This window comes from Schistocerca serialis, chromosome 10 (assembly GCF_023864345.2).
Source record: "Schistocerca serialis cubense isolate TAMUIC-IGC-003099 chromosome 10, iqSchSeri2.2, whole genome shotgun sequence".
NCBI classification, from domain to species: Eukaryota; Metazoa; Arthropoda; class Insecta; order Orthoptera; family Acrididae; genus Schistocerca; species Schistocerca serialis.
In genome coordinates, this window is record NC_064647.1 from 98,852,889 (window position 1) to 98,877,952 (window position 25,064).

The 25,064-nt window shown below is 43.8% G+C and overlaps 1 non-coding gene across 1 annotated transcript; it reads left to right on the forward strand.

Annotated features, from left to right (window-relative positions):
- The first annotated feature begins 967 nt into the window (after positions 1–967).
- Trnaf-gaa (transfer RNA phenylalanine (anticodon GAA)) lies at positions 968–1,042 on the forward strand. The gene has a single exon. It is a non-coding gene; the product is annotated as a tRNA-Phe (tRNA).
- Positions 1,043–25,064: the final 24,022 nt, after the last annotated feature.

Below are 25,064 nucleotides of genomic sequence, written 5' to 3' on the forward strand. Positions count from 1 at the left end.
GTGAGATGCGTTTCATTTTGAAGGGGAAGCAGAAGTTGGTTTGCATTTTTGTGGTGACAAACGCGCTGAAGTCGTTTCTTAAATACCCTGAGGATACCACAATAAGGTCCGAGTTGTTCGTTGCACTATGAGGGAGGACATAAAATAGAATACCCCTATACACTCCCATAAGACCATGACTCATATGCCGGGGGTGTGCCTTTGAAGTGTTTCTGCAGAGGTGAGATGGTGTGGCAACACTCATTAGATCACCGTTTTGTTTCCAATTCGAAGTGAAGAGTCCACGTTTCATAGCCTGTGACGGTGTTCGACAAAAACTGTCACGATCAGCGTCGTAACACAAAAGCAGTTTCGTGCAGATGGTCCCCCTGGGGTCTTTACGGTCTTGTGTTAGGCGGCGAGAAATTCGGCGGCCACACGTCTCTACCCCAACTGCTGGACGAGTACGTCAGCACCAGAAACAGAGACGCCCGGTTGAACAGCAAGTTGAAACTACCTGGCAGATTAAAACTGTGTGCCGGACCGAGACTCGAATTCGGGACGTTTGCCTTTCGCGGGCAAGTCCTCTACCAGCTCTGCAAGGTTCGCAGGAGAGCTCCTGTAAAGTTTGGGAGGTAGGAGACGAGGTACTGGCAGAAGTAAAGCTGTGAGGACGGGGCGTGAGTCGTGCTTGGGTAGCTCAGTTGGTAGAGCAATTGCCCGCGAAAGGCAACAGTCCCGAATTCGAGTCTCGTCCGGCACACAGTTTTCATCTGCCAGGAAGTTTCATATCAGTGCACACTCCGCTGCAAAGTGAAAATCTCATTCTGGAAACATCCCCCAGGCTGTGGGTAAGCCATGTCTCCGCAATATCCTTTCTTTCAGGGGTGTTAGTTCTGCAAGGTTCGCAGGAGAGCTTTTGTAAAGTTTGGAAGGTAGGAGACGAGGTACTGACAGAAGTAAAGCTGTGAGGACAGGGCGTGAGTCGTGCTTGGGTAGCTCAGTTGGTAGAGCAATTGCCCGGAAAAGGCAAAGGTCCCGAGTTCAAGTCTCGGTCCGGCACACCGTTTTAATCTGCCAGGAAGTTTCACATCAGCGTACACTCTGCTGCAGAGTGAAAATCTCATTCTGAATAGCAAGTTGTTTGTCATCCGAGAATCACCTGAAATGAGAGTGTCCGCACGTTCCAACATTGTAAGCGTCACAGCTAGTTGCGGCCGGCCGAAATGCAGGGCATCAGACAGGCTTCAGCGACCTCTTTATGATTGTGGTAGACACCTCATCCGGCTCAGGGTGCTTTTGTCGACTGGCAGGTCTACGTAGGCATTTTGTAAGCGACTATGTACATCTGCGAAGCTCGCAAGTAAACAGTGTTTAGATGCGTCCTCTAACATTATTTACCCGAATTTACTTGACAATGTGATGCCAACAATGATAAGGACTATCCTTAACACTATATATTTGCCGTAGTAAGAAATCCAGATTAGTTTTCTATGCCGGCACGGTAGCTCAGCGGGTTCGTTCACAGGGTTATCTGCCCTCCGTAATGTTGTTGTTGTTGTGATCTTCGGTTCACAGACTGGTTTGATGCAGCTCTCCATGTACTCTATCCTGTGCAAGCTTCTTCATCTCCCAGTACCTACTGCAACCTACTTCCTCCTGAATCTGCTTAGTGCATTGATCTTTTGGTCTCCCTCTACGACTTTTACCCTCCACGCTGCCCTCCAGTGCTAAATTGGTGGTCCCTTGATGCCTCAGAACATGTTCTACCAACCGATATCTTCTTATAGCCAAGTTGTGCCCGTATATCTCTTCTCCCTACTTCTATGCAATACCTCTTCATTAGTTATGTGATTTACCCATCTAATCTTCAGCGTTCTTCTGTAGCACCACATTTCGAATGCTTCTATTCTCTACTTATCCAAACTATTTATCGTCCACGTTTCACTTCCATACATTGCTTCACTCCATAGAAATACTTTCAGAAACGACTTTTTTTTTCCTGACACTTAAATCTATACTCGATGTTAACAAATTTCTCTTCTTTAGAAACGCTTTCCTTTCCATTGCCAGTCAACATTTTATATCCTTTCTACTTCGGTCATCAGCAGTTATTTTGCTCCCCAAATCTACTCTCCCCATCCACTACTTTAAGTGTCTCATTTCCTAATCTAATTCCCTCAGCATCATCTGATTTAATTCGACTACATCCCATCATCCTCGTTTTGCTTTTGTTGATATTCAAGACACTGTCCATTCTGTTAAACTGCTCTTCCAGGTCCTTTGCTTTCTCTGATAGAATTTCAATGTCATCGGCGAACCTCAAAGTTTTTAGTTCTTCTCCATGGATTTCAATTCCTACTCCGAATTTTTCTTTTGTTTCCTTTAATGCTTGCTCAATATACAGATTGAATAACATCGAGGATATGCTACAACCTCGTCTCACTTCCTTCCCAACCACTGCTTCCCTTTCATGCCCCTCGACTCTTATAACTGCCATCTGGTTTCTGTACAAATTGTAAATAACCTTTCGCTCACTGTATTTGACCCCTGCCACCTTCTGAATTTGAAAGAGAGTATTCCAGTCAACACTGTCAAAATCTTTCTCTGGGTCTCCAAATGCTAGAAACGTAGGCTTGCCCAACCTTAAACTATCTTCTAAGATAAGTTGTAGGATCAATATTGCCTCACGTGTTCCAGCATTTCTACGGAATCCAAACTGATCTTCCCCGAGTTCTGCTTCTACCTGTTTTTCCATTCGTCTGTAAGGAATTCGCGTTAGTATTTTGCAGCCGTGACTTATTAGAATGATTGTTCGACAATTTTCACATTTGTCAACACCTGCTTTCTTTGGGATTGGAATTATTATATTCTTCTTGAAGTCTGAGGGTATTTCGCCTGTCTCATACATCTTGCTCACCAGATGGTAGAGTTTTGTCAGCACTGGCTCTCCCAAGGCTATCAGTAGTTGTAATGGAATGTTGTCTACTCCCGGAGTCCTGTAATAAAAAACACTGAATGAACGGATGAACGAAGATTCTGTACGGGTGTCATCAGACGTTCACCCCGAACAAATCAACGAACAATATAGAACAAAATGAGATACAAAACCTCTATGGTTTTCAGCCAAAATCAACTCATTGACAGCCCTGTGCTTAAAACGCCCTTCCGATACGTAAGTCATTTCGAATACTATGTATAGCACCGTCCCCTATCTGATCTTCATGTAACTATAGGGGCTGAAGTGGGAATATTTCACGTTATTCCACAAGAAATTCATTACATGTCTTCGGAATTCCGAATACGGACAACCATCAGTTGCAGGAAGGAATGACAATAATGAAATTTGTGCCGCACTCGTACCAGAATGCGGTTATCACTAGCGGTCAGTTACCATTCGGCCATCCGCACACATATCAGAGACAGGCTCAAGCTTCCATATGCCGTCAACCTGTACTCTACAGCCATTATATATATTTCTGTACAGGTGAGGCATTTTACTTGAAAGTCGCTTGCCCGGTGTCGGCGGATAAATACGGTGTTACAGTGCCTGCGTTATTCTGAATTACTACGCAAAGTCCCTTTGGACATGCATCCATGCAAACATAAGGGCACTGCAATGTCGCACAACAAATTCCCCGTTTTTTCAACGAAAACTGACCGAGAAAAAATGCTTTGCGTAACTTTTTGAACATCCCTCGTATTTTCCTAATAGAAGCGGTTCACCTGAGACAGACAATAACAAATCAGTTTAGAGATTACGATCCAATTTCTAATTTACTTATTTCTTTAAAAAAAAGAGTCTCCAAAACTAGGAGGACTATTCAGAAAGTAGCGACCGTTTCCGTCTAACGCCGCTAAGCCCATCGATCGCGTATATTTTGGTACGTGCGTGCTCGGCAGTTACGTCGGCATCCATGCGTGACAGCGGGAACGTCTCAGCGCGTCTGATTTTTTCGATATTCGAATTTGAAATGTGTGCTGAAATCGAAAATGCCACCAATTGTGAGGTGCGGTTTATGGTACGGTTTTTCTTGGCAAAAAAAAATAAAACCTATAGAAATTTATCGTAAACTGTGTGAAGTGTACGGAAACAACGTAATGAGTGAATGTTCCGTCCCGGAAATGGTGCACTTGGTTAAAAAATGGCCGAACCAACGTTCATGATGAAGAGAAGAGAGGACGCTGGAGCTTTGTGCCTGACGATCTTGTGGCTAAAGTTGATAAAACGATTAGTGAAAACCGTCGCTTCACGCTAACGGATGTTTCGGTTTTTCCACAAGATTCACGGACTTTGTTGTTTGATTCTGCCCGATACTGTCTAGCCTTAGAGGAGCAGTTCAAAACAAACGCCGAGGAAAGCTGACATCCAAAATTTTGTTTTTGCACGACAATGCCCGACCTCAACGGCAAACCGCCCAAAATAACTCTTTAATTCATTCAAACGGGAAATTTTCCCTCATCCGCCCTACAGCTCCGATCGTGCATCAAGCGACTTCCACTTTTTTCCAAAGATGAAGAGCTGGTTTGCAACGCAGCGCTTTGATGACGACGCCGAACTCCAGGCGGAAGCGACTCGCTGGCTGAAGTCTCAGGCGGCAGAATTTAACGACGAAGGTCTTTCAAAGCTTGTCCACCGTTATGATAAGTATCTCAGTCTGGTGACTATGTGGAAAAGCAATATGTAAGTTGCCCTTTCAGATGTATATAGTAAAATGTATTTCTTGCACTTAGTTTTTTTAATGCCAAAACGTTGTCTACTTTCTGAATAGCCCTCGTATAATGCCCATTACTTGGAGAGGATTTACTGACGTCTACATTTTAAGTAATTTTGTATTAATTAAGACCTTATTACCGTAAAATCTCCCGAAGTTGATGAATTTTTGCCTTCTGTACGTCGTTCCTCGAAATACACTACTGAACATTAAAATTTCTACACCAAGAAGAAGTGCTGATGATAAACGAGTACTCAATGGACAGATATACTAAAACGAAACATGTAATAACATCTTCACGCAATTTGGGTGCATAGATCCTGAGAAATCAGTACCCAGGACAATGACCTCTGGCCGTAATAATGGCCTTGATACGCCTGGGCATTGAGTCAAACAGAACTTGAATGGCGTGTACAGGTACAGCTGCCCATGCAGCTTCAACACGATACCACAGTTCATCAAGAGTAGTGACTGGCGTATTGAGACGAGCCAGTTGCTCGGCCACCATTGACCAGACGCTTTCAGTTGGTGAGAGATCTGGAGAATGTGCTGGCCAGGGCAGCAGTCGAACATTTTCTGTATCCAGAAAGGCCTGTACAGGACCTGCAACATGCGGTCGTGCATTATCCTGCCGAAATGTAGGGTTTCGCAGGGATCGGACGAAGGGGAGAGCCACGGGTCGTAACACATCTGAAATGTAACGTCCACTTTTCAAAGTGCCGTCAGTGCGAACAAGAGGTAACCAATGGCACCCCATACCAGCACGCCGGGTGATACGCCAGTATGGCGATGACGAATACATGCTTCCAATGTGGTTTCACCGCGATGTCGCCAAACACGGATTATACCATCATGATGCTGTAAACAGAACCTGGATTCATCCGAAAAAATGACGTTTTGCCATTCGTGAACCCAAGTTCGTCGTTGAGTACACCATCGCAGGCGCTCCTGTCTGTGATGCAGCGTCAAGGGTAACCGCAGCCATGGTCTCCGAGCTGATAGTCCATGCTGCTGAAAACGTCGCCGAATTGTTCGTGCAGATGGTTGTTGTCTTGCAAACGTCCCCATATGTCAACTCAGGGATCGAGACGTGGCTGCACGATCCGTTACAGCCATGTGGATAAGATGCCTGTCATCTCGACTGCTACTGATACGAGGCCGTTGGGATCCAGCACGGCGCTCCGTATTACCCTCCTGAACCCACCGATTCCATATTCTGCTAACAGTCATTGGATCTCGACCAACGCGAGCAGCAATGCCGCGATACGGTAAACCGCAAAAGCGATCGGCTACAACCTGTAAGGGGTCCGTAGGCCCTTACTATAAGTTTTGCGACAGCACAGGTCGACAGAACAAACAATCGATAGTGTATGTCGGGTTGCGAGAGCGAGAGCGAGTGTTGAGTTGTAGTGTGGTACGCGCTGCGGGCCGAGCCGGGTGGAGGTCTGTTGCTGGAATGCAAGACCGTACCGACAAAGGGAGTGGCCATCGCCGTGGTTTAACCCCTTTGTGTTAGGAATATTCGGGAAAGTGAAAAAGTATAATTACTAGTGTGATTCAGTGATATTTTTGTGCCGATATTTGTAATTACGCGTCTACCGCGCCGGCATCATTTGGATTGCAGTGTTGGATTGCAGTGTTGGATTGTAGTGTTGGATTACAATGATTGAAATTGCGTGTGACGATAATGAATAACTAAAGGGCCTGTGCTGAGATTAGCCGTTATTAATTCTGTACGACGAAGGCAGTGGCTATCTCCTTACCTTGTGTTTTTGTGATGAATATAGGTCATTGATTAATGAAGCTGTGTTGTCGTTCTTCTTGGCACCAGACATTTCTTTATTACAGCATTCGAGAAGGACAAAATGGAATGTAACATCTCCGTAGCAGTCCAATCCGATTGCCAGCCCCATTAGGCACACGGTCACATTAATTATTATCTATTTGGGCTGCTATCAGATCCCGATCGAGCGGGATAAGTCAGTAGATTAAACCGGAGTGTTACAAACCCGATCTTTATCAAATTCGGAAACGTGATGGTACGCATTTCTCCTCCTTACACGAGGCATAACGAAAACGTTTTACCAGGCAAAGCCGGTCAACTGCTGTTTGTGTATGAGAAATCGGTTGGAAACTTTCCTCATGTCAGCGCGTTGTAGGTGTCAGCACCGGCGGCAACCTTGTGTGAATGCTCTGAAAAGCTAATCATTTGCATATCACAGCATCTTCTTCCTATCGGTTAAATTTCGCGTCTGTAGCACGTCATCTTCGCGGTGTAGCAATTTTAATGGCCACTAGTGTATTTTACGTATCTAGATCCGAAGCCAGTAAAATAACTACGATGATAAGTTATTTGCCTTACGCCGAGACAAAAGGGTAGTTCAAACAGCGAGGCATTTTGTGGGATGGCAATTCAAGAGACTGTAAAACTGTACGTCATACACGAAGGGGCAGCAGCAGTTCTGTAAGTAAGCCGCACATGATTGGTATCCGTATCAAGTACATAAATAGCAATCTGGATAGGTTTGTCAGGTGCACAACGCACGGTGCTTGGCCTGTATCCGTAAATACCTTCACGGCCACAAGGATACCGCAAAGAAAACACCGGGCACTGTGCCGTAAATCTCATCCAACTACGGTAAATGCTGTGTTCTTCATTACGGCGGCAGAGCGGAGCTGGTTAAGGTGCGGCGTGTGGGGATACTGACGCAAGCACGACCTTCACCCCGTTCCTCTGGCTTGACGGCACCATTCCAGGCCCTTGTACTTCGCGCTGATATTTTTATTTCCGCATGCCTATCACTACCATCTTTTACGACCTATTCTTTCTGTGACTCCGTCAGATGCGATACACAGCTTCATCAAGAGAGGGCGGCGCACACCAAGGAGTATCAGCGTGGCCTTTCGCACATCGTATCGGCAGTCACAGTGGGAAATGAGTAGCGTTACAACGTTTCGGAACATTCAGATTCCGTAGTAGCATTATAAGAAGACTTTGTCAGAGGGCTGGAAGACATAAGTCGAAACAAGGCCGCCGGCCGTTGTGGCCGAGCTGTTCTAGGCGCTTCAGTGTGGAACCGCGCGATCGCTACGGTCGCAGGTTCGAATCCTGCCTCGGGCATGGATGTGTGTGATGTCCTTAGGTTAGTTAGGTTTAAGTAGTTCTAAGTTCTAGGGTACTGATGACCTCAGATGTTAAGTCCCATAGTGCTCAGAGCCATTTGAACCATTTCTTCTAAACAAGGCCCCGGGAACAGACAACATTCCCTTAGAGCTACAGATGGCCTTGGGAGAACCAACCACAACAAAACTCTTCCATTTGGTGTGTATGACACACGCGAAATACCCTCTCACTTCAACCAGATTATAATAATTCCAATTCAAAAGACAGCAGGTGTTGATAGGGGTGAATTTTACCGAGCTATGATTTTATTAGGTCACGGATGCAAAATACTTACACGAATTCTTCAGAGCAACATGGAAAAACTGATAGAAGCCGACCTCGGGGAAGATCAATTTGGATTTAGGAGAAATGAAGGACCCCGCGAGGCAATACTGGCCGTAGGACTTGTCATAGAGGATAGGTTAAGGAAAGGCGAACCTACGTTTATAGCATTTGTAGACTTTTGACAAAATTGGCTGGAATACTCTCTTTCAAGTTCTAAAGGTGGCAAGGGTAGAATACAGGAAACGAAAGGGTGTTTACAATTTGTACAGAAATCAGCTGGCAGTTGTAAGAATCGAGGTGCAGGAAAGGACTGAGATAGGGTTATAGCTTATCCCAGATATTATTCGATTTGCACATTGAGTGACCGTTGCAGGAAACGAAAGAAATATTTGAAGTAGGAATTAAAGTCCAGGGAGAAGAAATAAAAGCATTATAATTCTGCCACAGATAGCATAGGACTTGGAACAGCAACAGAACGAAATGGACAATGTCTGGAAAGGAGGATAAAAGATGAAGATCAACGGAAGCAAAATGAGGATAATTCAATTTAGTCGAATTAAATGAGGTGTTGATGAGGGAATTACATTAGGAAGTGAGACACTTGCAGTAGTAAATCAGTTTTACTATTTGGGAAGCAAAATAACTGATGATGGTCGAAGTAGAGAGGACATAAAATGTAGACTGCCAATAGCAAGAAAAGCACTAATGAAGAAAAGAAATTTGTCAACGTCGAGTATAGACTCAGGGCTGAGGAAGCCTTCCTTGAAAGTATTTTTCTGGATTGTAGTCATGTATGGAAGTGAATCGTGGACTATAAACAGCTTAGGTAAAAATAAAATAGAAGCTTTCGATATGTGGTTCTACAGAAGAATGCTGAATGTTAGGTGGGTCAATGACGTAACAGATGCTGGAGTGCTGAATTGGGGAGACAAGAAATTTGTGGCACAACTTGAGCAAAAGATGGGATCGGTTGATAGGGCACATTATGAGACATCAAGGTGTACAGTATTAATTCTCTGCGGCTTGACACAGTAAAGTCGTTTAAATATCTGGGCGCCACGTTGCAAAGTGACATGAGGTGGAACGACCGTGTTAGAACTGTCGTAGGGAGAATTTTAGGAAAGGGTGGTTCACCTATAAAGGAGACCGCATATAGGGAGACCGCATATAGGACGCGGTGCGATCTATTGTTGAGTACTGCTCGAGTGTTTGGGATCCGTACCACATTCGATTGACGGAAGACAGCGAAGCAGTTCAGAGACAGACTGCTAGATTTGTTTCCAGTAGGTTTGAAAAACACGGAAGTATTACAGAGATGCTATGGAAATTCAAATGGGAATCCCCGGAGGGAAGGCGGTATTCTTTTCGAGAAACACTATTAAGAAAATTTAGAGAACCGGCATTTGAAGCTGACTGCCGAACGACTCTACTGCCGCCAACTTACATTACACGTAAGAACCACGGAGATAAAATACGAAAAAATTAGGGCTCAAACGGAGGCATATAGATAGTCGTTTTTTCCTCGCTCTACTTGCGACTGGAATAGGAAGGGAAATGGGAATTGGTGGTACAGGCTACCCTCCGCCACGCACCATACGGTGGCTTGCAGAGTATCTATGCAGATGTAGATGAAGATCACCTGTCTAGCACTGAAGTGAAGTGTGTAAATATCGTAGGGGGAGAGATGAATACAGTAAGCAGACACAGCAAGATGTAGATTGCAGTAGCTACTTCGAGATGAAAAGTAGCAGGAAGAGCTGCATCAAAACAGTCTTTGCCCTGAAGACAACAACAACAACATATTGAAGAAACAACATACGAGGTTTGATCAAAAAATACGATGATTTATTAGAAACGAAGTAACATACAAAAATTTTGATTCAATCTTCTTCTAAATACTGCCCTTGTCTAGGAATGCACTTAACGTAACGTTGAGTCCATGGCTGGAAACGTTTATGGAAGGCTTCATTTGGAAGGGCGTTCGGCTGCTCTGTCGTGGACCTCCCGGTGTGAGGAATGGTATCGAAACGTCTCCCTTTAAGAACGGTTTTAGTTTTTAGGAAGAGCTAGACATCGCATGGCGCTAAATCTGGTGAGTAAGGCTGCTTTTGATGGACGACAACAATTTTTCCGGCCAAAAACTCGCGAATCAAACGGGAGATTTGGCACGGCGCATTTTACTGATGCAGAAGGAAGACTTTTTCCCATTTTTCTCTTCTCTTTCGTCGTACACTGTGTCGCAAACGTTGCAGTACGCCCTTGTAAAATTCGGCGTTTACACTTCTTCCCCTTGGAACGAACTTTGATCGTACTATGCCCTCAATTTCGAAAAAAAAAAAAACCTCAATGAGTATGACTTTTTAGAAGGAGGAGATCCCTGGTTTTCTGTTGGAGACTCTGAATTTTCGTCTCAGACTCATACCCACAAACTCAAGTTTCATCTCCAGTACAGTTTTGGGCATGAAGACCGGATCTGACAGAAAAGAATCCTTCAACTCTGCAAACCGACACACGATTAGCCCTCTATTCATCACTCAAAAGCCTGGGAACGAATTTTGCACTAAATGTTTCATTTGCCAACTGTCGGTTAAAATGCTTTGCAGAGTCCTGTACAAGATGATAATGTCTTCGGTAAGCTCTCTAATAGTTATTCACCCATTCGAAAGAAGGATTTTTGTCAGTTTTTGCACGTATTCTTCTGTTTTTGAGGTCAGTGTTCGACTATACCGTTGCTCGTCTTCTGCCGACTCCTTTCCGCTTTTAAATCGTTCATATCAAAGTACAAAAACTTAAAATTAAAACAATAACAGCCCTCGGTCGCAAAAATGAAGTTTTTTGACTTATGCTTCCGCACTACTATGAGTGCCTCCATCAGAGGTAAAACATTCAAACTGGCCTACAACATAAGCACAAAATTTTAGGAAAAAATATTTTTTGATTGTAAGTACTGACTAGCACTACAAAAAAGAAAGACTACTTACATGTCACATACAAAATAATATGAAGCGATAAAGCTTTAGGCACAAAATTTTAAAATAGAAAATATAGAATGCAAGCCACTATGGGCTGCTCACACGTCGAGCTACTGTAGCATCAGAATGAGGCGCCCTAGTTTCCAATTGCAGGCAGGTGAACATTAGTAGCCGCTTAACACAAGCAGGCTACTTACCATTCAAAATATAGACAGACGAATATTATGGCGAACACTATTTCATACTTGAAGTGAGAGGCTAATTTTATATGACAGCACATACATGGTAACGATTTGCCTACATAAGAGCTTAGAAGTTCAGTTTAAAGGCTAAAAACGCCGTTACACAATTAAAAATGGGGTTGAATAACTCAGCGAGTAGAAAAACGGTATAACATGAAATGTAGTTAATGTAAACCATTTAATGAACAAAACGTTATGAATCGATTTAGATAGGAGAATATTCCTGTAACTGCACGAGGGAACACGAAATCGAATATCAAGTAACGGCTTTATACCGTTGAAGAAGCTTTTATTACGTAATTCCAGCTGCTCATTAAGAATGAGGCCATCATTTCCAGAAAGATATTTAAAAATTTCTGATTCTTTGAGAACATTTAATCTACGCCCTTTCTTCTCCGTGTGCAAAATGTTGATATCGTGAACAGCTTTAGCGCGTGACTTGTAATCAGAAGGTGGTCGGCAAAGACTAATTTTGGGTGCTAGTATCACTTTTTGTTAAAAGGTGTTCTTTGTATCTGACTGTAAAGGCACGTCCAGTTTGTCCTATGTAATAAGAAGAGCAAGTGTCGCAAAAAATCTTGTAGGCACCAGACTTTTTCAAAAGGGAACGGGTCGACTTTAAATTACGAATTCATTTTTTTTTTAAACTATTATTAGTTGAAAAGGCGACATTACAGTTGCATTTATTACGAAGACGGCGTTGAATCTGGTAGGAGATGGGCCCCAAGAAAGGAATAGAAAAAAATTTCTTCTTTAGTCTGGTCTCAATGATAGAGGTTCCGAGTGTAGTAACTCTTTTAAGTTTTCTTTTTAAGGATTTTTTCACTATGGCAGGTTCGTACTCGTTATTTTGATTAAATTAATTTCTTCCTCGAATTTTTCTTTCGAGAGTGGAATAGAAGTAGCTCTGTGAATAGCAGAGCGAAAGAAAGCGTTTTTATGAGATTGTGGTTTCAAAAAAGACGCAGGTATGATCTGATGGGTATATGCTTCACTACGAAAAAAGTTAAATGAGATTTTATTTTTTTCTCTGTAAGCGTCAAGTGAAGAAAGTTCAATTGAAGGGCCTCATTTTCGAGTTCTCTGCTGAAGGATATTTTCTCGTGAAAGAGACTGAAAATATGGTCAGTGGCATCAACAGGTCCTTTGTAGATGACTGGAATAGCATCGAAATATCCGAAATAGGAGAGAATGCTGTAGCTCAGAAACAGTTCAAGAACTTTTCTTCTAGAGAGTTAATGAAAATGTCAACAAGGATACCAGTTAACGGAATTCCCATAGTGAGACCGTCGGTTTGCTGATACAGTTGTTCATTAAATTCAGAATTGTTGTATTTGACCACTACTGTAATTAGATTCATAAAGTCAGTGAGCTGTTCATCTGAAAGTTCTTTTTTGAAATCACGGAATTTTTTTACTCCGACCCTAAGCGTTTCTTGTACGGAAACGTTTGTACAAAGAATTTTGATGTCTAATGCAAACAACTTGGAATCAGGACTGCATTCTAAATCTTTTATTTTATGGACTATGGCGTGACTATTGGGGATGGAACAATTGTTCTCGAAAACGACTGATTTTTTCAGAGTTTCATGCAGGAATTTGGCTGAATCATGGTACGCGTTATTCATAGTATTAGAAATCGGGCGTATCGAATTGTTAGGTTTGCGAATTTTTGAGTTGAGAACCAAGTTTTGGGGGCTGAGGTTCATGTTGATAAGCATTTTCTTATGGAAAGGTTTGACTAATAATTTTGCGCCATTGATAGCTGACCTGACTTCTTTTTGTAATTCCGGAGTTGGATCCTCATGCACTTCTGAAGTACTATTTTCGTTAAAAATCTAAAGTTATGAAATGTATTTAGAATCTCTTGTAAATAGTCATTATAATAACAGCATTATCGCCATACACCAATTTCTACAATTCATGAGTTTCTTTGGCACTTTTTGGCAAATTGAAACAGAACTTAATGTTCACACGTTGTTCGAAATCCATAATGAGTGGCAAAACGGTAAAGATAACCTCTCCAGCGTCTCTGAACGCTGACTAACAAGTAAGGACGTATTCTAACTTGACGCCGCCTGTCTCAACGGATCAAGATAGCGGAAAAACTGCTGTAGCGTCAGCGGCTGCTGCTAAAAAAATTCATTCACCGTATTTTTTGAGCGCACCTCGTATATGAGGGAAACAATTTGTCTAATGGTTTAGATCCCCTGTTGCCCCAGTTAAAAGTGACCATGAAGAAAAGGAAACTACATATTTTCACAGCACAGTATTTGCTTTTCACAGTCACTTTTAACAGACGATCTGTAGATTGTTGTTTAAAAACGTATATCGTCTATCTACGTCCAAATGTTTGAGTATTGTATAAAAATATGAAATAAATTGGTCAAGAACCTTTCCAGATTTTTGGAAACAAATTTTCAGTTGTATGATTTATTACAGAATATAGATTATGATGCATTAATTTAACATAACAAAGTAGTTTTTTCTTCTTCTTTTGTTTCACCCGACTTTAGGGAGAGTTAAATCAATCAGTTTCTTATGCTTTGTGTCTTTCCATCAGCGCCTTCCGGTTAGCACAATATTGTGTCATTCTTTCTGATTTTGTTTTTCTTTTCTCTTCGGGAATTTGGATGATTTGTTTGGATTTCATTTTGACTTGGAACCTCTCCTTGTCTTTCGACCTTTTTAATTAATTTTTTTTAAATTGTAGTTTCTTTCCATGAACCACGGACCTTGTCATTGGTGGGCAAGCTTGCGTGCCTGAGCGATACAGATATCTGTACTATAGGTGCAACCACAACGGATGTGTATCAGCTGAGAGGCCAGACAAACGTATGGTTCCTGAAGACGGGCAGCAGCCTATTCAGTAGTTACAGGGGCAATGGTGTGGATGATTGACTGAGCTGGTCTTGTAACATTAACCAAAATGGCCTTGCTCTGCTCGTACTGCGAACGGCTGAAAGCAAGGGGAAACTGCAGCCGTAATTTTTCCCGACAGCGTGCAGCTTTACTTTATGGTGAAATGATGATGGTGTCCTCTTGGGTAAAATATTCTGGATGTAAAATAGTCCCATATTCGGATACCTGCATGAGGCCTGGAGACACTGTAAGATTTCAGTTAGATTATGTGATGGTGAGACAGAGATTTATGAATCAGGTTTTAAATTGTAAGACATTTCCAGGGGAAACTAGATTAAAACTGAAGGAAGTGCAAAAAGGTGGGAATTTAAGTAGATGGGACCTGCATAAATTGAAACAACAAGAGGTTGTGGAGTTTTAGGGGGAGAATTAGGGAACGGTTGACAAGAATGGGGGAAAGAAATATAGCAGAAGAAGAATGGGTAGCTTTGAGAGATGAAATAGTGAAGGCAGGAGAGGATCAACTTGGTAAAAAGACGAGGGCTAGTAGAAATCCTTGTGGTAACAAAAGTGATATTGAATTTAATTGATGAAAGGGGAAAATATAAGAAAGCAGTAAATGAATCAGACAAAAAGGAATACAAACATCTCAAAAACGAGATCGACAGGATGTGCAAAATGGCTAAGCACGGATAGATACAGGACAAATGTAAGGATGTAGAGGCTTATCTCACTACGCGTAAGATAGGTACTGCCTACAGGAAAATTAAAGAGACCTTTGGAGAAAAGAGAGCCACTTGCATGAATATCAAGAGCTCAGATGGGAAACCAGTTCTAAGCAAAGAAGGGAAAGCAGAAAAGTGGAAGGAGTATATAGATGGTCTATACAAGAGCGATGTACTTGAGAGCAATATTATGAAAATGAAAGAGGAAGTAGATGAAGAGTTCGACAAAGCACTGAAAGTTGAGGCAAAGCCTCGGGAGAAGACACTATTCTATTACAACCACTTACCACCTTGAGAGAGCCAGCTCTGACAGAACTCTACCATACGATGAGCAAGATGTATGAGACAGGCGAAATACACTCGTACTTCAAGAAAAATATACTAATTCCAATCCCAAAGGAAGCAAGTGTTGACAGGTGTGAAAATTACCGAAATATCAGTTTAATAAGTCACGGCTGCAAAATACTAACACGAATCTCTACAGATGAATGGAAAAACTGGTAGAAGTCGGTCTCGGGGTAGTTCAGTCTGGAACTGCAGAAATGTTGGAACAGGTGAGGCAGTACTGACCCAACGACTTATCTTAGAAGATAGATTAGGGAAAGGCAAACCTACGTTTTTAGCATTTGTAGACGTAAAGAAAGCTTTTGACTATGTTGACTGGAATACTCTATTTAAAATTCTGAAGGTGGCAGGGGTAAAATACAGAGAGCTACAGGCTATTAGAATGTGTACAGAAACCAGATAGCAGTTATAAGAGTCGAGGGGAACGAAAGACAAGCAGTGGTTGAGAAGGGAGTGAGGTTTGTAGCCTATCACCGATGTCATTCAATCTGTATATTGAGCGAGCAGTAAAGGAAACTTGGGAAAAAATTGTGATTCTGTCAGAGACAGCAAAGGACCTGGAAGAGCAGCTGAACGGAATGGACAGTGTCTTGAAAGGAGGATATAAGACGAACATCAACAAAATCAAAACGAAGATAATGGAATGTAGTCGATTTAAATCAGGTGATGCTGAGGGAATCAGATTAGGGAATGAGACACTTAAAGTACTAAATGAGTTTTGCTTTTTGGGGAGCAAAATAACTGATGATGGTCGAAGTAGAGAGGGTATAAAATGAATACTGGCAGTGGCAAGGAAAGCATTTCTGAAGAAGAGAAGTTTGTTAGTATCGAGTATAGATTTAAGTGTCAGTAAGTTTTTTCTGAAAGTATTTGTATGGAGTGTAGCCATGTATGGAAGTGAAACGTGGACGATAACTAGTTTAGACAAGAAATGAGTAGAAGTTTTCGAAATGTGGTGCTACAGAAGAATGTTGAAGATTAGATGGGTAGATCACGTAACTGACGAGGCGGTACTGAATAGAATTGGGGAGAAGAGGAATTTGTGGCACAACTTGACTAGAAGAAGGAATCGATTCCTAGGACGCGTTCTGAGGCATCAAGGGATCACCAATTTAGCATTGGAGAGAAGCGCGGAGAGTAAAAATCGTAGAGGGAGATCAAGGGATGAATACAGTAAACAGATTCAGAAGGATGTAGGTTACAGTAGTTACTCGGAGATGAAAAAGCTTTCACAGGATAGAGTAGCATGGAAAACTGCATCAAACCAGTCTCTGGACTGAAGACTACAACGACAACAACAGTTTCATCTATTGACAATTTGTAGTGTAAGTGGTCAAGATTTTTGTTAATCTATTTGGGTTCACTCTGAGAATGTATCCATAAAAATCAATTATTCTTTTCTATGTAATTTGATGATTTTAGCAAAACATTAGTGACTTGAACTGTACTTGGTTATTACGACAGTGGAGAATATCCGACGGCCAGGGAGACTAATTTTTCGACCGAGCGAGATGGCGCAGTGGTTAGCACACTGGACTCGCATTCGGGAGGACGACGGTTCAATCCCGTCTCCGGCCATCCTGATTTAGGTTTTCCGTGATTTCCCTAAATCGTTTCAGGCAAATGCCGGGATGGTTCCTTTGAAAGGGCACGGCCGATTTCCTTCCCAATCCTTCCCTAACCCGAGCTTGCGCTCCGTCTCTAATGACCTCGTTGTCGACGGGACGTTAACCACTAACCACCACCACCTAACCACTAATTTTTCGATTCAGAGACCTCCGTTAGTCTTCTTGTCATTCATTTGGTTTTCGATTCGATTTGATTTGTAATGGAATGCCAGGACATTGCAGAAGGAACAGTGAATTTTTTGTAAATAACACAATTATTCCAGAAGGAGATATTCACTGTGGAGCGGAGTGTGGGCTGATATGAAACTCCCTGGCAGATTAAAACTGTGTGCTGGACCGAGACTCGAACTCGAGACCGTTGCCTTTCGTGAGCTCTACCATCTGAGCTACCCAAGCACGATTCACGCCCCCTCCTCACAGCTTCAGTTCTGCCAGTATGTCGTGTCCTACCTTCCAAACTTCACAGAAGCTCTTCTGCGAACCTTCCAGAAGTAGCACTCCTGGAAGAAAGGATATTGCGGAGACATGGCTTAGCCACAGCCTGGGGATTTTCAGTCTTACACTATCTCCTGTACTTACATGTGATCGCTCTAAGCATGTTGACACAAGTGCCTACCAATTTAAATTGTATATTACGGGACTGAGGATGGTCACTTAGTGACCGAAAATCGATTTTGCGGTTAATAAAACAAAAAAATACGACCAAGGCTGTCTCTCCTTCCAAAAACATTCCCAACTGTCTTTCACACCCGCTCTTCTCATCAGATGCAAGAAAGAACAGACATTACCAAGGCAAAGAACTTAATTATTTACAACTTTGTTATTGATTTTATTTAAATCAATTTACATGTTTACGTTAACTTAGTTGAGCCGTGGTAAAATTGCTGTTTTGAAGAGCGCGCCGCAGCGCGTAGTGTGAAGTAGTCGCCCTCCGTTTCTGGCGGTGGCGCCGCTGTGGCAATCGCAGCTTTGGTGTCTCCCTCTTGTGGGAAAGGGGAAAGGTTGCCTGTTCACGTGCATTTAAGGGCGCTATGAGCTCTGCAGTCGGTCAGTTCGTCAGCCGGGTCAGTGTGGGGCAGTCAGTGTCTGTCTGTCGTCCGGAGTGCTAGTATGTGTTAGGCCGCCAGTCTGCTCGAGTTTGTTTAGGCATTGGTCATTGGCGGTTGGATCGATCGTTTGGTCGGTCTCGCACTGAGACACAATATGACTTGTCCGTCTTGAGCGTCGGCGCATGCGAGGTCGCCACGTGAGTCCAGTGGGCCACGCCGTGTAGCGAGGGGTAGTGACTTCGCGGCCGACACGAGAACAACAGGAGTCAACCCACGACATCGGGCTGGCCGATGCGAGCTGCGACGCCGTGAGACGGGAGATCGGCGCGCCTTCATGCGTCCGTTGAAGCGGCTGGCAGCGGACGGTTCGGGAGAGCGTTTTGTGGGTGCTGCGCCAGGTCTTCGCCAGACATCGCAGTTTATTAGAAGTTTAGTGATTCGTGATATGTTGTTTCATTTACTTGTTAAATTCTATTTGGTTTCTTGGTCAGCCTCTCGTCCCCAGCTTGCTCGTCTGTCTCTCGTCCGCATTTGTTAGGCAGTTAGTGTCTGTCTGTCTGTCTGTCGGTCTGCCGTACGTTAATAGCTGCCTCTGTCATGTTTGTCCGATTCAGTGTTAACGAATTTATTGCTTGAAATGTAATGGCCGAATTCCTGAAATATGTTTCTATCTTGCCTATCATCTTGACAGGCGCTATATGTGTAATGTAGAGCATGTTTGGCCAACCTTGTATATTTTATGTAAGACTGCATTTCATGGGCTTTTATTTGAATGGTCATTTTAGTATATAAAGTTGCCACCCTTCCACCGTGAGACTTTTTTTTTTAAAATCAAGTTGCATCTTTGGTGGCAAGTTACTCTTTTAATGTTAGTGTTTTGTACCATTTCCATCCCTCCTACGGGGTGCATAGTTTATGTGTTTGTGTGAGTTGTTAAAATTTTTAGTTTAAAGTAATAATCTCGTGTGTTGCAGATTTGCACCAGTGTAGTCTTTCAGAGGTTGTTGTGAGCGGTCGTGACTACGGCCGTGTCAAAAGGGAATGGCAAGGTTCTCAGCCCAAAAGCTCATACAGTCAAACATTTGTTCTTTCTGCCTCTGAATAAATTGTAACTTGATATGTAGAGGGTGCTTTCTGATTATAATTTTAAATCTGTTTCAAAAAAAAAAAAAAATGAAAAAAGAGACTTTTAGGAATAAAATTTCCATTTGTTGAAAGAAATTTGATTTGTTTTCATCAGTTACCCACTAACAACTACTTCCACGCTCACATAGTGTAATTAAATGGTTAATGTTCTTGATGAATCGCTAGTAAATGAAGTAAATTCTTATGAAAAGGTTTTGAAAGTAAATTCACGGTTCATTAGTGAAAATAAGGTAAGATATTTTCGTGTTGTAGTTGAAACTATCATAAACAAATAAAAATATCAACTAAAGTGCATGGAATTATGAAGTGTAGTAAGCATAGTTTCATCTGAGCTTTTTCACTTTCAAATGTGCATATCGATACCCATCGATGTCGGCAGATTTGAAATGCGTGTCAGGCTCGATGAAATCACAAGTGACAGTGGTACAAAATTACTTTCCGTCACACACAACGATGTAGCTTGCGGAATACAGAATGATGTAGGTGCTGTGAATTAGGTTCTTCTCCCGATCATACGTAGGACTGAGTAAGACGCTAGAGAGGATTCAAGGAATGGATTCTCCTTCTCATCCGGTTCCACACGTAGGACAGGTCAGGACAACCGCAACAGGTGTTCCACACATCCTCCAAGTCTTGCACGCACCCATAGGTGCTGTAATTTAGGAGTACCTCGTTCTACCTGAGTATCGAGAAACGCCCAGCTGTTCCGGTGTCACGTGACCAGCAAATTCCATCGCGCCGCCGGTGTTTTATCCGGACCGCCTGCAGGTTTCCATATACAGAAGCGGAGCAGACAAATAAACGACCCAGGCAGACAAACTGCCCGGCACCACAAGGTCGCCACTCCACCAACATTCTGCCGCTCTCTTCATTGTAGACGGCCGATAACGAGGCCATTCATCAGCCACGAGGTGGAAACGAGCGGCTCCAAGCAAAGACGTGTAGCGAATATTCCGCGAGTGTGCACTTCATTAGTATTTCTAGCATAAATGCAGTAGGGCGTGGTCGAAGTGCCGACGATACACTAACATTCATTTCATTAGAGTTTAATTACCTGTCGAGAGACTGAGCAGTGTGGTGGCCGAGCCAGTATTCGAATAAAAATTAAAACACCTGCTGTCGTCTCTTTTGCAATTAATTTATCTATGCGGCCAGCCTATATGTTCCTTTACACCATCTTCAAGCCCTCGTGTAAAACACAACAATGACAACATACTCAAGTTAGACGGCCGGAACGGCCGAGCGGTTCTAGGCGCTACAGTCTGGAACCGCGCGACCGCTACGGTCGCAGGTTCGAATCCTGCCGCGGGCATGGATGTGTGTGATGTCCTTAGTTAGGTTTAAGTAGTTCTAAGTTCTAGGGGACTGATGACCACAGCAAAATAAATGGTTCAAATGGCTCTGAGCACTATGAGACTTAACATCTATGGTCATCAGTCCCCTAGATCTTAGAACTACTTAAACCTAACTAAGGACATCACACACATCCATGCCCGAGGCAGGATTCGAACCTGCGACCGTAGCGTTCACGCGGTTCCATACTGAAGCGCCTAGAACCGCACGGCCACACCGGCCGGCGTGATCACAGCAGTTAAGTCCCATAGTGCTCAGAGCCATTTGAACCAATACTCAAGTTAACATACAAACTTGTAAATATTCGGTATAAAAGTTGAGAGATCAACAATGTTGAAGGGAATAAGTTAGAAAAATTTATGAATATTTACTCCGGATATGGAATGTGCTATTGATGTGCAGTTTTGAGAGAATACATTGGTGGTAAGGATCTCGTACTGTTAACCAAAACTAGATTGGAATAATACTTAGAAAGTATAGTTCTTGTGGAAACATACACTTTTTTAAATGAAACAATGACTGTTGACATTAACAAACTAAAAGGAAGGTAAATTAGCATGTCAGTGGTGTTTGTTGCAGGATTCAAGGGCGACTCGTTTGCGAGGTGTTCTATTTTGGAAAGTTTCCACACCGACACTCGTTTGTGCGATTCAATCTACGTATTTCGAAGGTACGACGTTATTATATTTCCTTATACTATTCCTTGAGCGACTGCGACTTGTTAGTTCAAAAATGGTTCAAATGGCTCTGAGCACTATGGGACTTAACTGCTGAGGTCATCAGTCCCCTAGAACTTAGAACTACTTAAACCTAACTAATTTAAGGACATCACACAGATCCATGCCCGAGGCAGGATTCGAACCTGCGACCGTAGCGGTCGCGCGTACCAGACTGTAGCCACATCGGCCGGCACTTGTTAGTTACTGTGTGCAGTCCAAGTAATAGGTCATGAGTGGACGTTAAGGTTTACCACTGCAGAAAAAGCTGACATATTCTGGTGTATGGAGAGTTTAGGGAGAGTGCAGTTCGTTCTTGTATGGTGTATGCGGGAAGATATCCCAACAGACGTATACCATCTCGGGAATTGTTCATCAACCTCTTCAACCAGTTATTTGAAAGAGGTGGTGTAGCATGTAGAGAATGTAACAGAAGGAAACCTTTATTTTACAGATCGATTTCGATCACTGTGAGACCATCTTCAGAGCAAATTATTCGAACCTTGTAGGCCCATATCATAATAACACAACATTTACTATGAGGTGCAACATGTACAGAAGAGCCTGTGTTTTAAGCGTAGCAATTGGATCGGCAACTGCTAAGGTTAGAATGTTTCAGATGGCTCTGAGTACTATGGGACTCAACGTCTGAGGTCATCAGTCCCCTAGAACTTAGAACTACTTAAACCTAAGTAACCTAAGGACATCACACACATGCCCGAGGCAGGATTCGAACCTGCGACCGTAGCAGAAGAGCGGTTCCGGACTGAAGCGCCTAGAACAGCTCGGCCACCGCGGTCGGCTAAGGTTAGAAGATAGGCTCTTCTGTGAACTTAAAAATTATTGTATGCTGTAAAAGTAAAGATATCTGTTGGAAGTAATCATCACAGTACATGTTACACCTCATAGAAAATGTTGTATTATTGTGATACGGGCCCACAAGGTTCAGATAATCTGTTGAGCTACAGATTCATGCGTAGATGGTTAAAAGATGGAAGTTGCAGACAATATACTGTGTGTAGTAAAGTTAACAGATCGGCTGTCGCGTAACCCTCTCCAGGCACATAGACCAGATGAGATCCTTCTTACACACCTTCGCGTAGGACACTGCCCCACGGGGAACGGCTTTTTGATCTGGCAAGAGGACCCTCCAATTCGTGGCGCCTTAGGAGTCCACAACACGGTAAACCACATCTTAATAGTCTGTGCTTTACATTCAGAAAAGAGAGAAACAGCTCACTTACCTACAGATGCACCCGGTATTTAACTAACACTCACACGTATATGTTTCGAAGATAGGAACTGTTCTCGAAAGAACCGATACCACTGATGACCGCGCAGCTTCTCTGAAAGAAATGATAATTAGTTGAAACCGTCAGCTGCCGACAGGTGTTGTTGATATACCTCGATTGGGACAGCTGAAATTGTATGCCTCGACCGGGTCTCGAACCCAGCATCTCCTACTTCCATTGCAGACGTTCTATCCATCTGAGCCACCGAGGACACAGATAAATAGCGCGACTGCAGGGACTTTTGCACGCTTCCCTGCAGCCGCGCTATTTATCTGTGTCCTCGGTTGCTCGGATGGATAGAACATCTGCCATGGAAGTAAGAGATCCCGGGTTTGAGTCCCGGTCGAGGCACACATTTTCAGCTGTCCCAATCGAGGTATATGAACAACACCTGTCGGCAGCTGAGGGTTTCAATTAATTATCATTTAAGCATATGTTTCGTTTATTACAGTTTTGTGAAATGCCTAACTTATTCCCGACACTTTTACGGGTAATTTTTACTGTATTATAAGAACGGCTGACACATCCATGTTTTGGTATGTCGAAACGAATCACGTATTACTGGGTATCTACTTCAGCTTTCCTGTTGTATGACTTGTATTTCAAAACGGCAGTTTTAGACCACGTAATACTTTTAACGATATCTTACAGGATGTGAACTAGTGAGATTGTGCGACTGATCAAATGCGATATTGAGAGAGAGCGTGTGCAGTTTTATATCAGATTGCTTCATACTTGTTTTACCACATTTTCGAAGTTTTCACCATAATCGTTTCTCCCAATTTTCGAAAGAGCGATGATAACCTCGCCGTTTAGAGCCCCCTAAACCAGCCAAGCACACACGCACACACTCTCACTCACTCACACACACACACACACACACACACACACACACACACACACAAACGCCAAGAGAATGTACGTTACAGGGAATATCAGAACTGCCTGTGAAAATCAAAAGATCATCAAGATGAATTAGGGGCGTCCGAACTCAAAATCAGCTACAAACAGCGGCGTGAGACCAACAGTAGTCCACAGTCAGGTAGAGCCCCGAGCAACGAGTACGCACATCAGCACAGATCGCAGTGCCTGAGGAAGACGACGTGGTCGGTCGTCGAAATATTGTGCATACAATGGAAACAATAACTCGCCCTATATCCTAAGACCCAATGGATCAACGCAAGTATGCATACATCCTTGGAGACCATGACCATTCTCACATACACTCCTGGAAATGGAAAAAAGAACACATTGACACCGGTGTGTCAGACCCACCATACTTGCTCCGGACACTGCGAGAGGGCTGTACAAGCAATGATCACACGCACGGCACAGCGGACACACCAGGAACCGCGGTGTTGGCCGTCGAATGGCGCTAGCTGCGCAGCATTTGTGCACCGCCGCTGTCAGTGTCAGCCAGTTTGCCGTGGCATACGGAGCTCCATCGCAGTCTTTAACACTGGTAGCATGCCGCGACAACGTGGACGTGAACCGTATGTGCAGTTGACGGACTTTGAGCGAGGGCGTATAGTGGGCATGCGGGAGGCCGGGTGGACGTACCGCCGAATTGCTCAACACGTGGGGCGTGAGGTCTCCACAGTACATCGATGTTGTCGCCAGTGGTCGGCGGAAGGTGCACGTGCCCGTCGACCTGGGACCGGACCGCAGCGACGCACGGATGCACGCCAAGACCGTAGGATCCTACGCAGTGCCGTAGGGGACCGCACCGCCACTTCCCAGCAAATTAGGGACACTGTTGCTCCTGGGGTATCGGCGAGGACCATTCGCAACCGTCTCCATAAAGCTGGGCTACGGTCCCGCACACCGTTAGGCCGTCTTCCGCTCACGCCCCAACATCGTGTAGCCCGCCTCCAGTGGTGTCGCGACAGGCGTGAATGGAGGGATGAATGGAGACGTGTCGTCTTCAGCGATGAGAGTCGCTTCTGCCTTGGTGCCAATGATGGTCGTATGCGTGTTTGGCGCCGTGCAGGTGAGCGCCACAATCAGGACTGCATACGACCGAGGCACACAGGGCCAACACCCGGCATCATGGTGTGGGGAGCGATCTCCTACACTGGCCGTACACCACTGGTGATCGTCGAGGGGACACTGAATAGTGCACGGTACATCCAAACCGTCATCGAACCCATCGTTCTACCATTCCTAGACCGGCAAGGGAACTTGCTGTTCCAACAGGACAATGCACGTCCGCATGTATCCCGTGCCACCCAACGTGCTCTAGAAGGTGTAAGTCAACTACCCTGGCCAGCAAGATCTCCGGATCTGTCCCACATTGAGCATGTTTGGGACTGGATGAAGTGTCGTCTCACGCGGTCTGCACGTCCAGCACGAACGCTGGTCCAACTGAGGCGCCAGGTGGAAATGGCATGGCAAGCCGTTCCACAGGACTACATCCAGCATCTCTACGATCGTCTCCATGGGAGAATAGCAGCCTGCATTGCTGCGAAAGGTGGATATACACTGTACTAGTGCCGACATTGTGCATGCTCTGTTGCCTGTGTCTATGTGCCTGTGGTTCTGTCAGTGTGATCATGTGATGTATCTGACCCCAGGAATGTGTCAATAAAGTTTC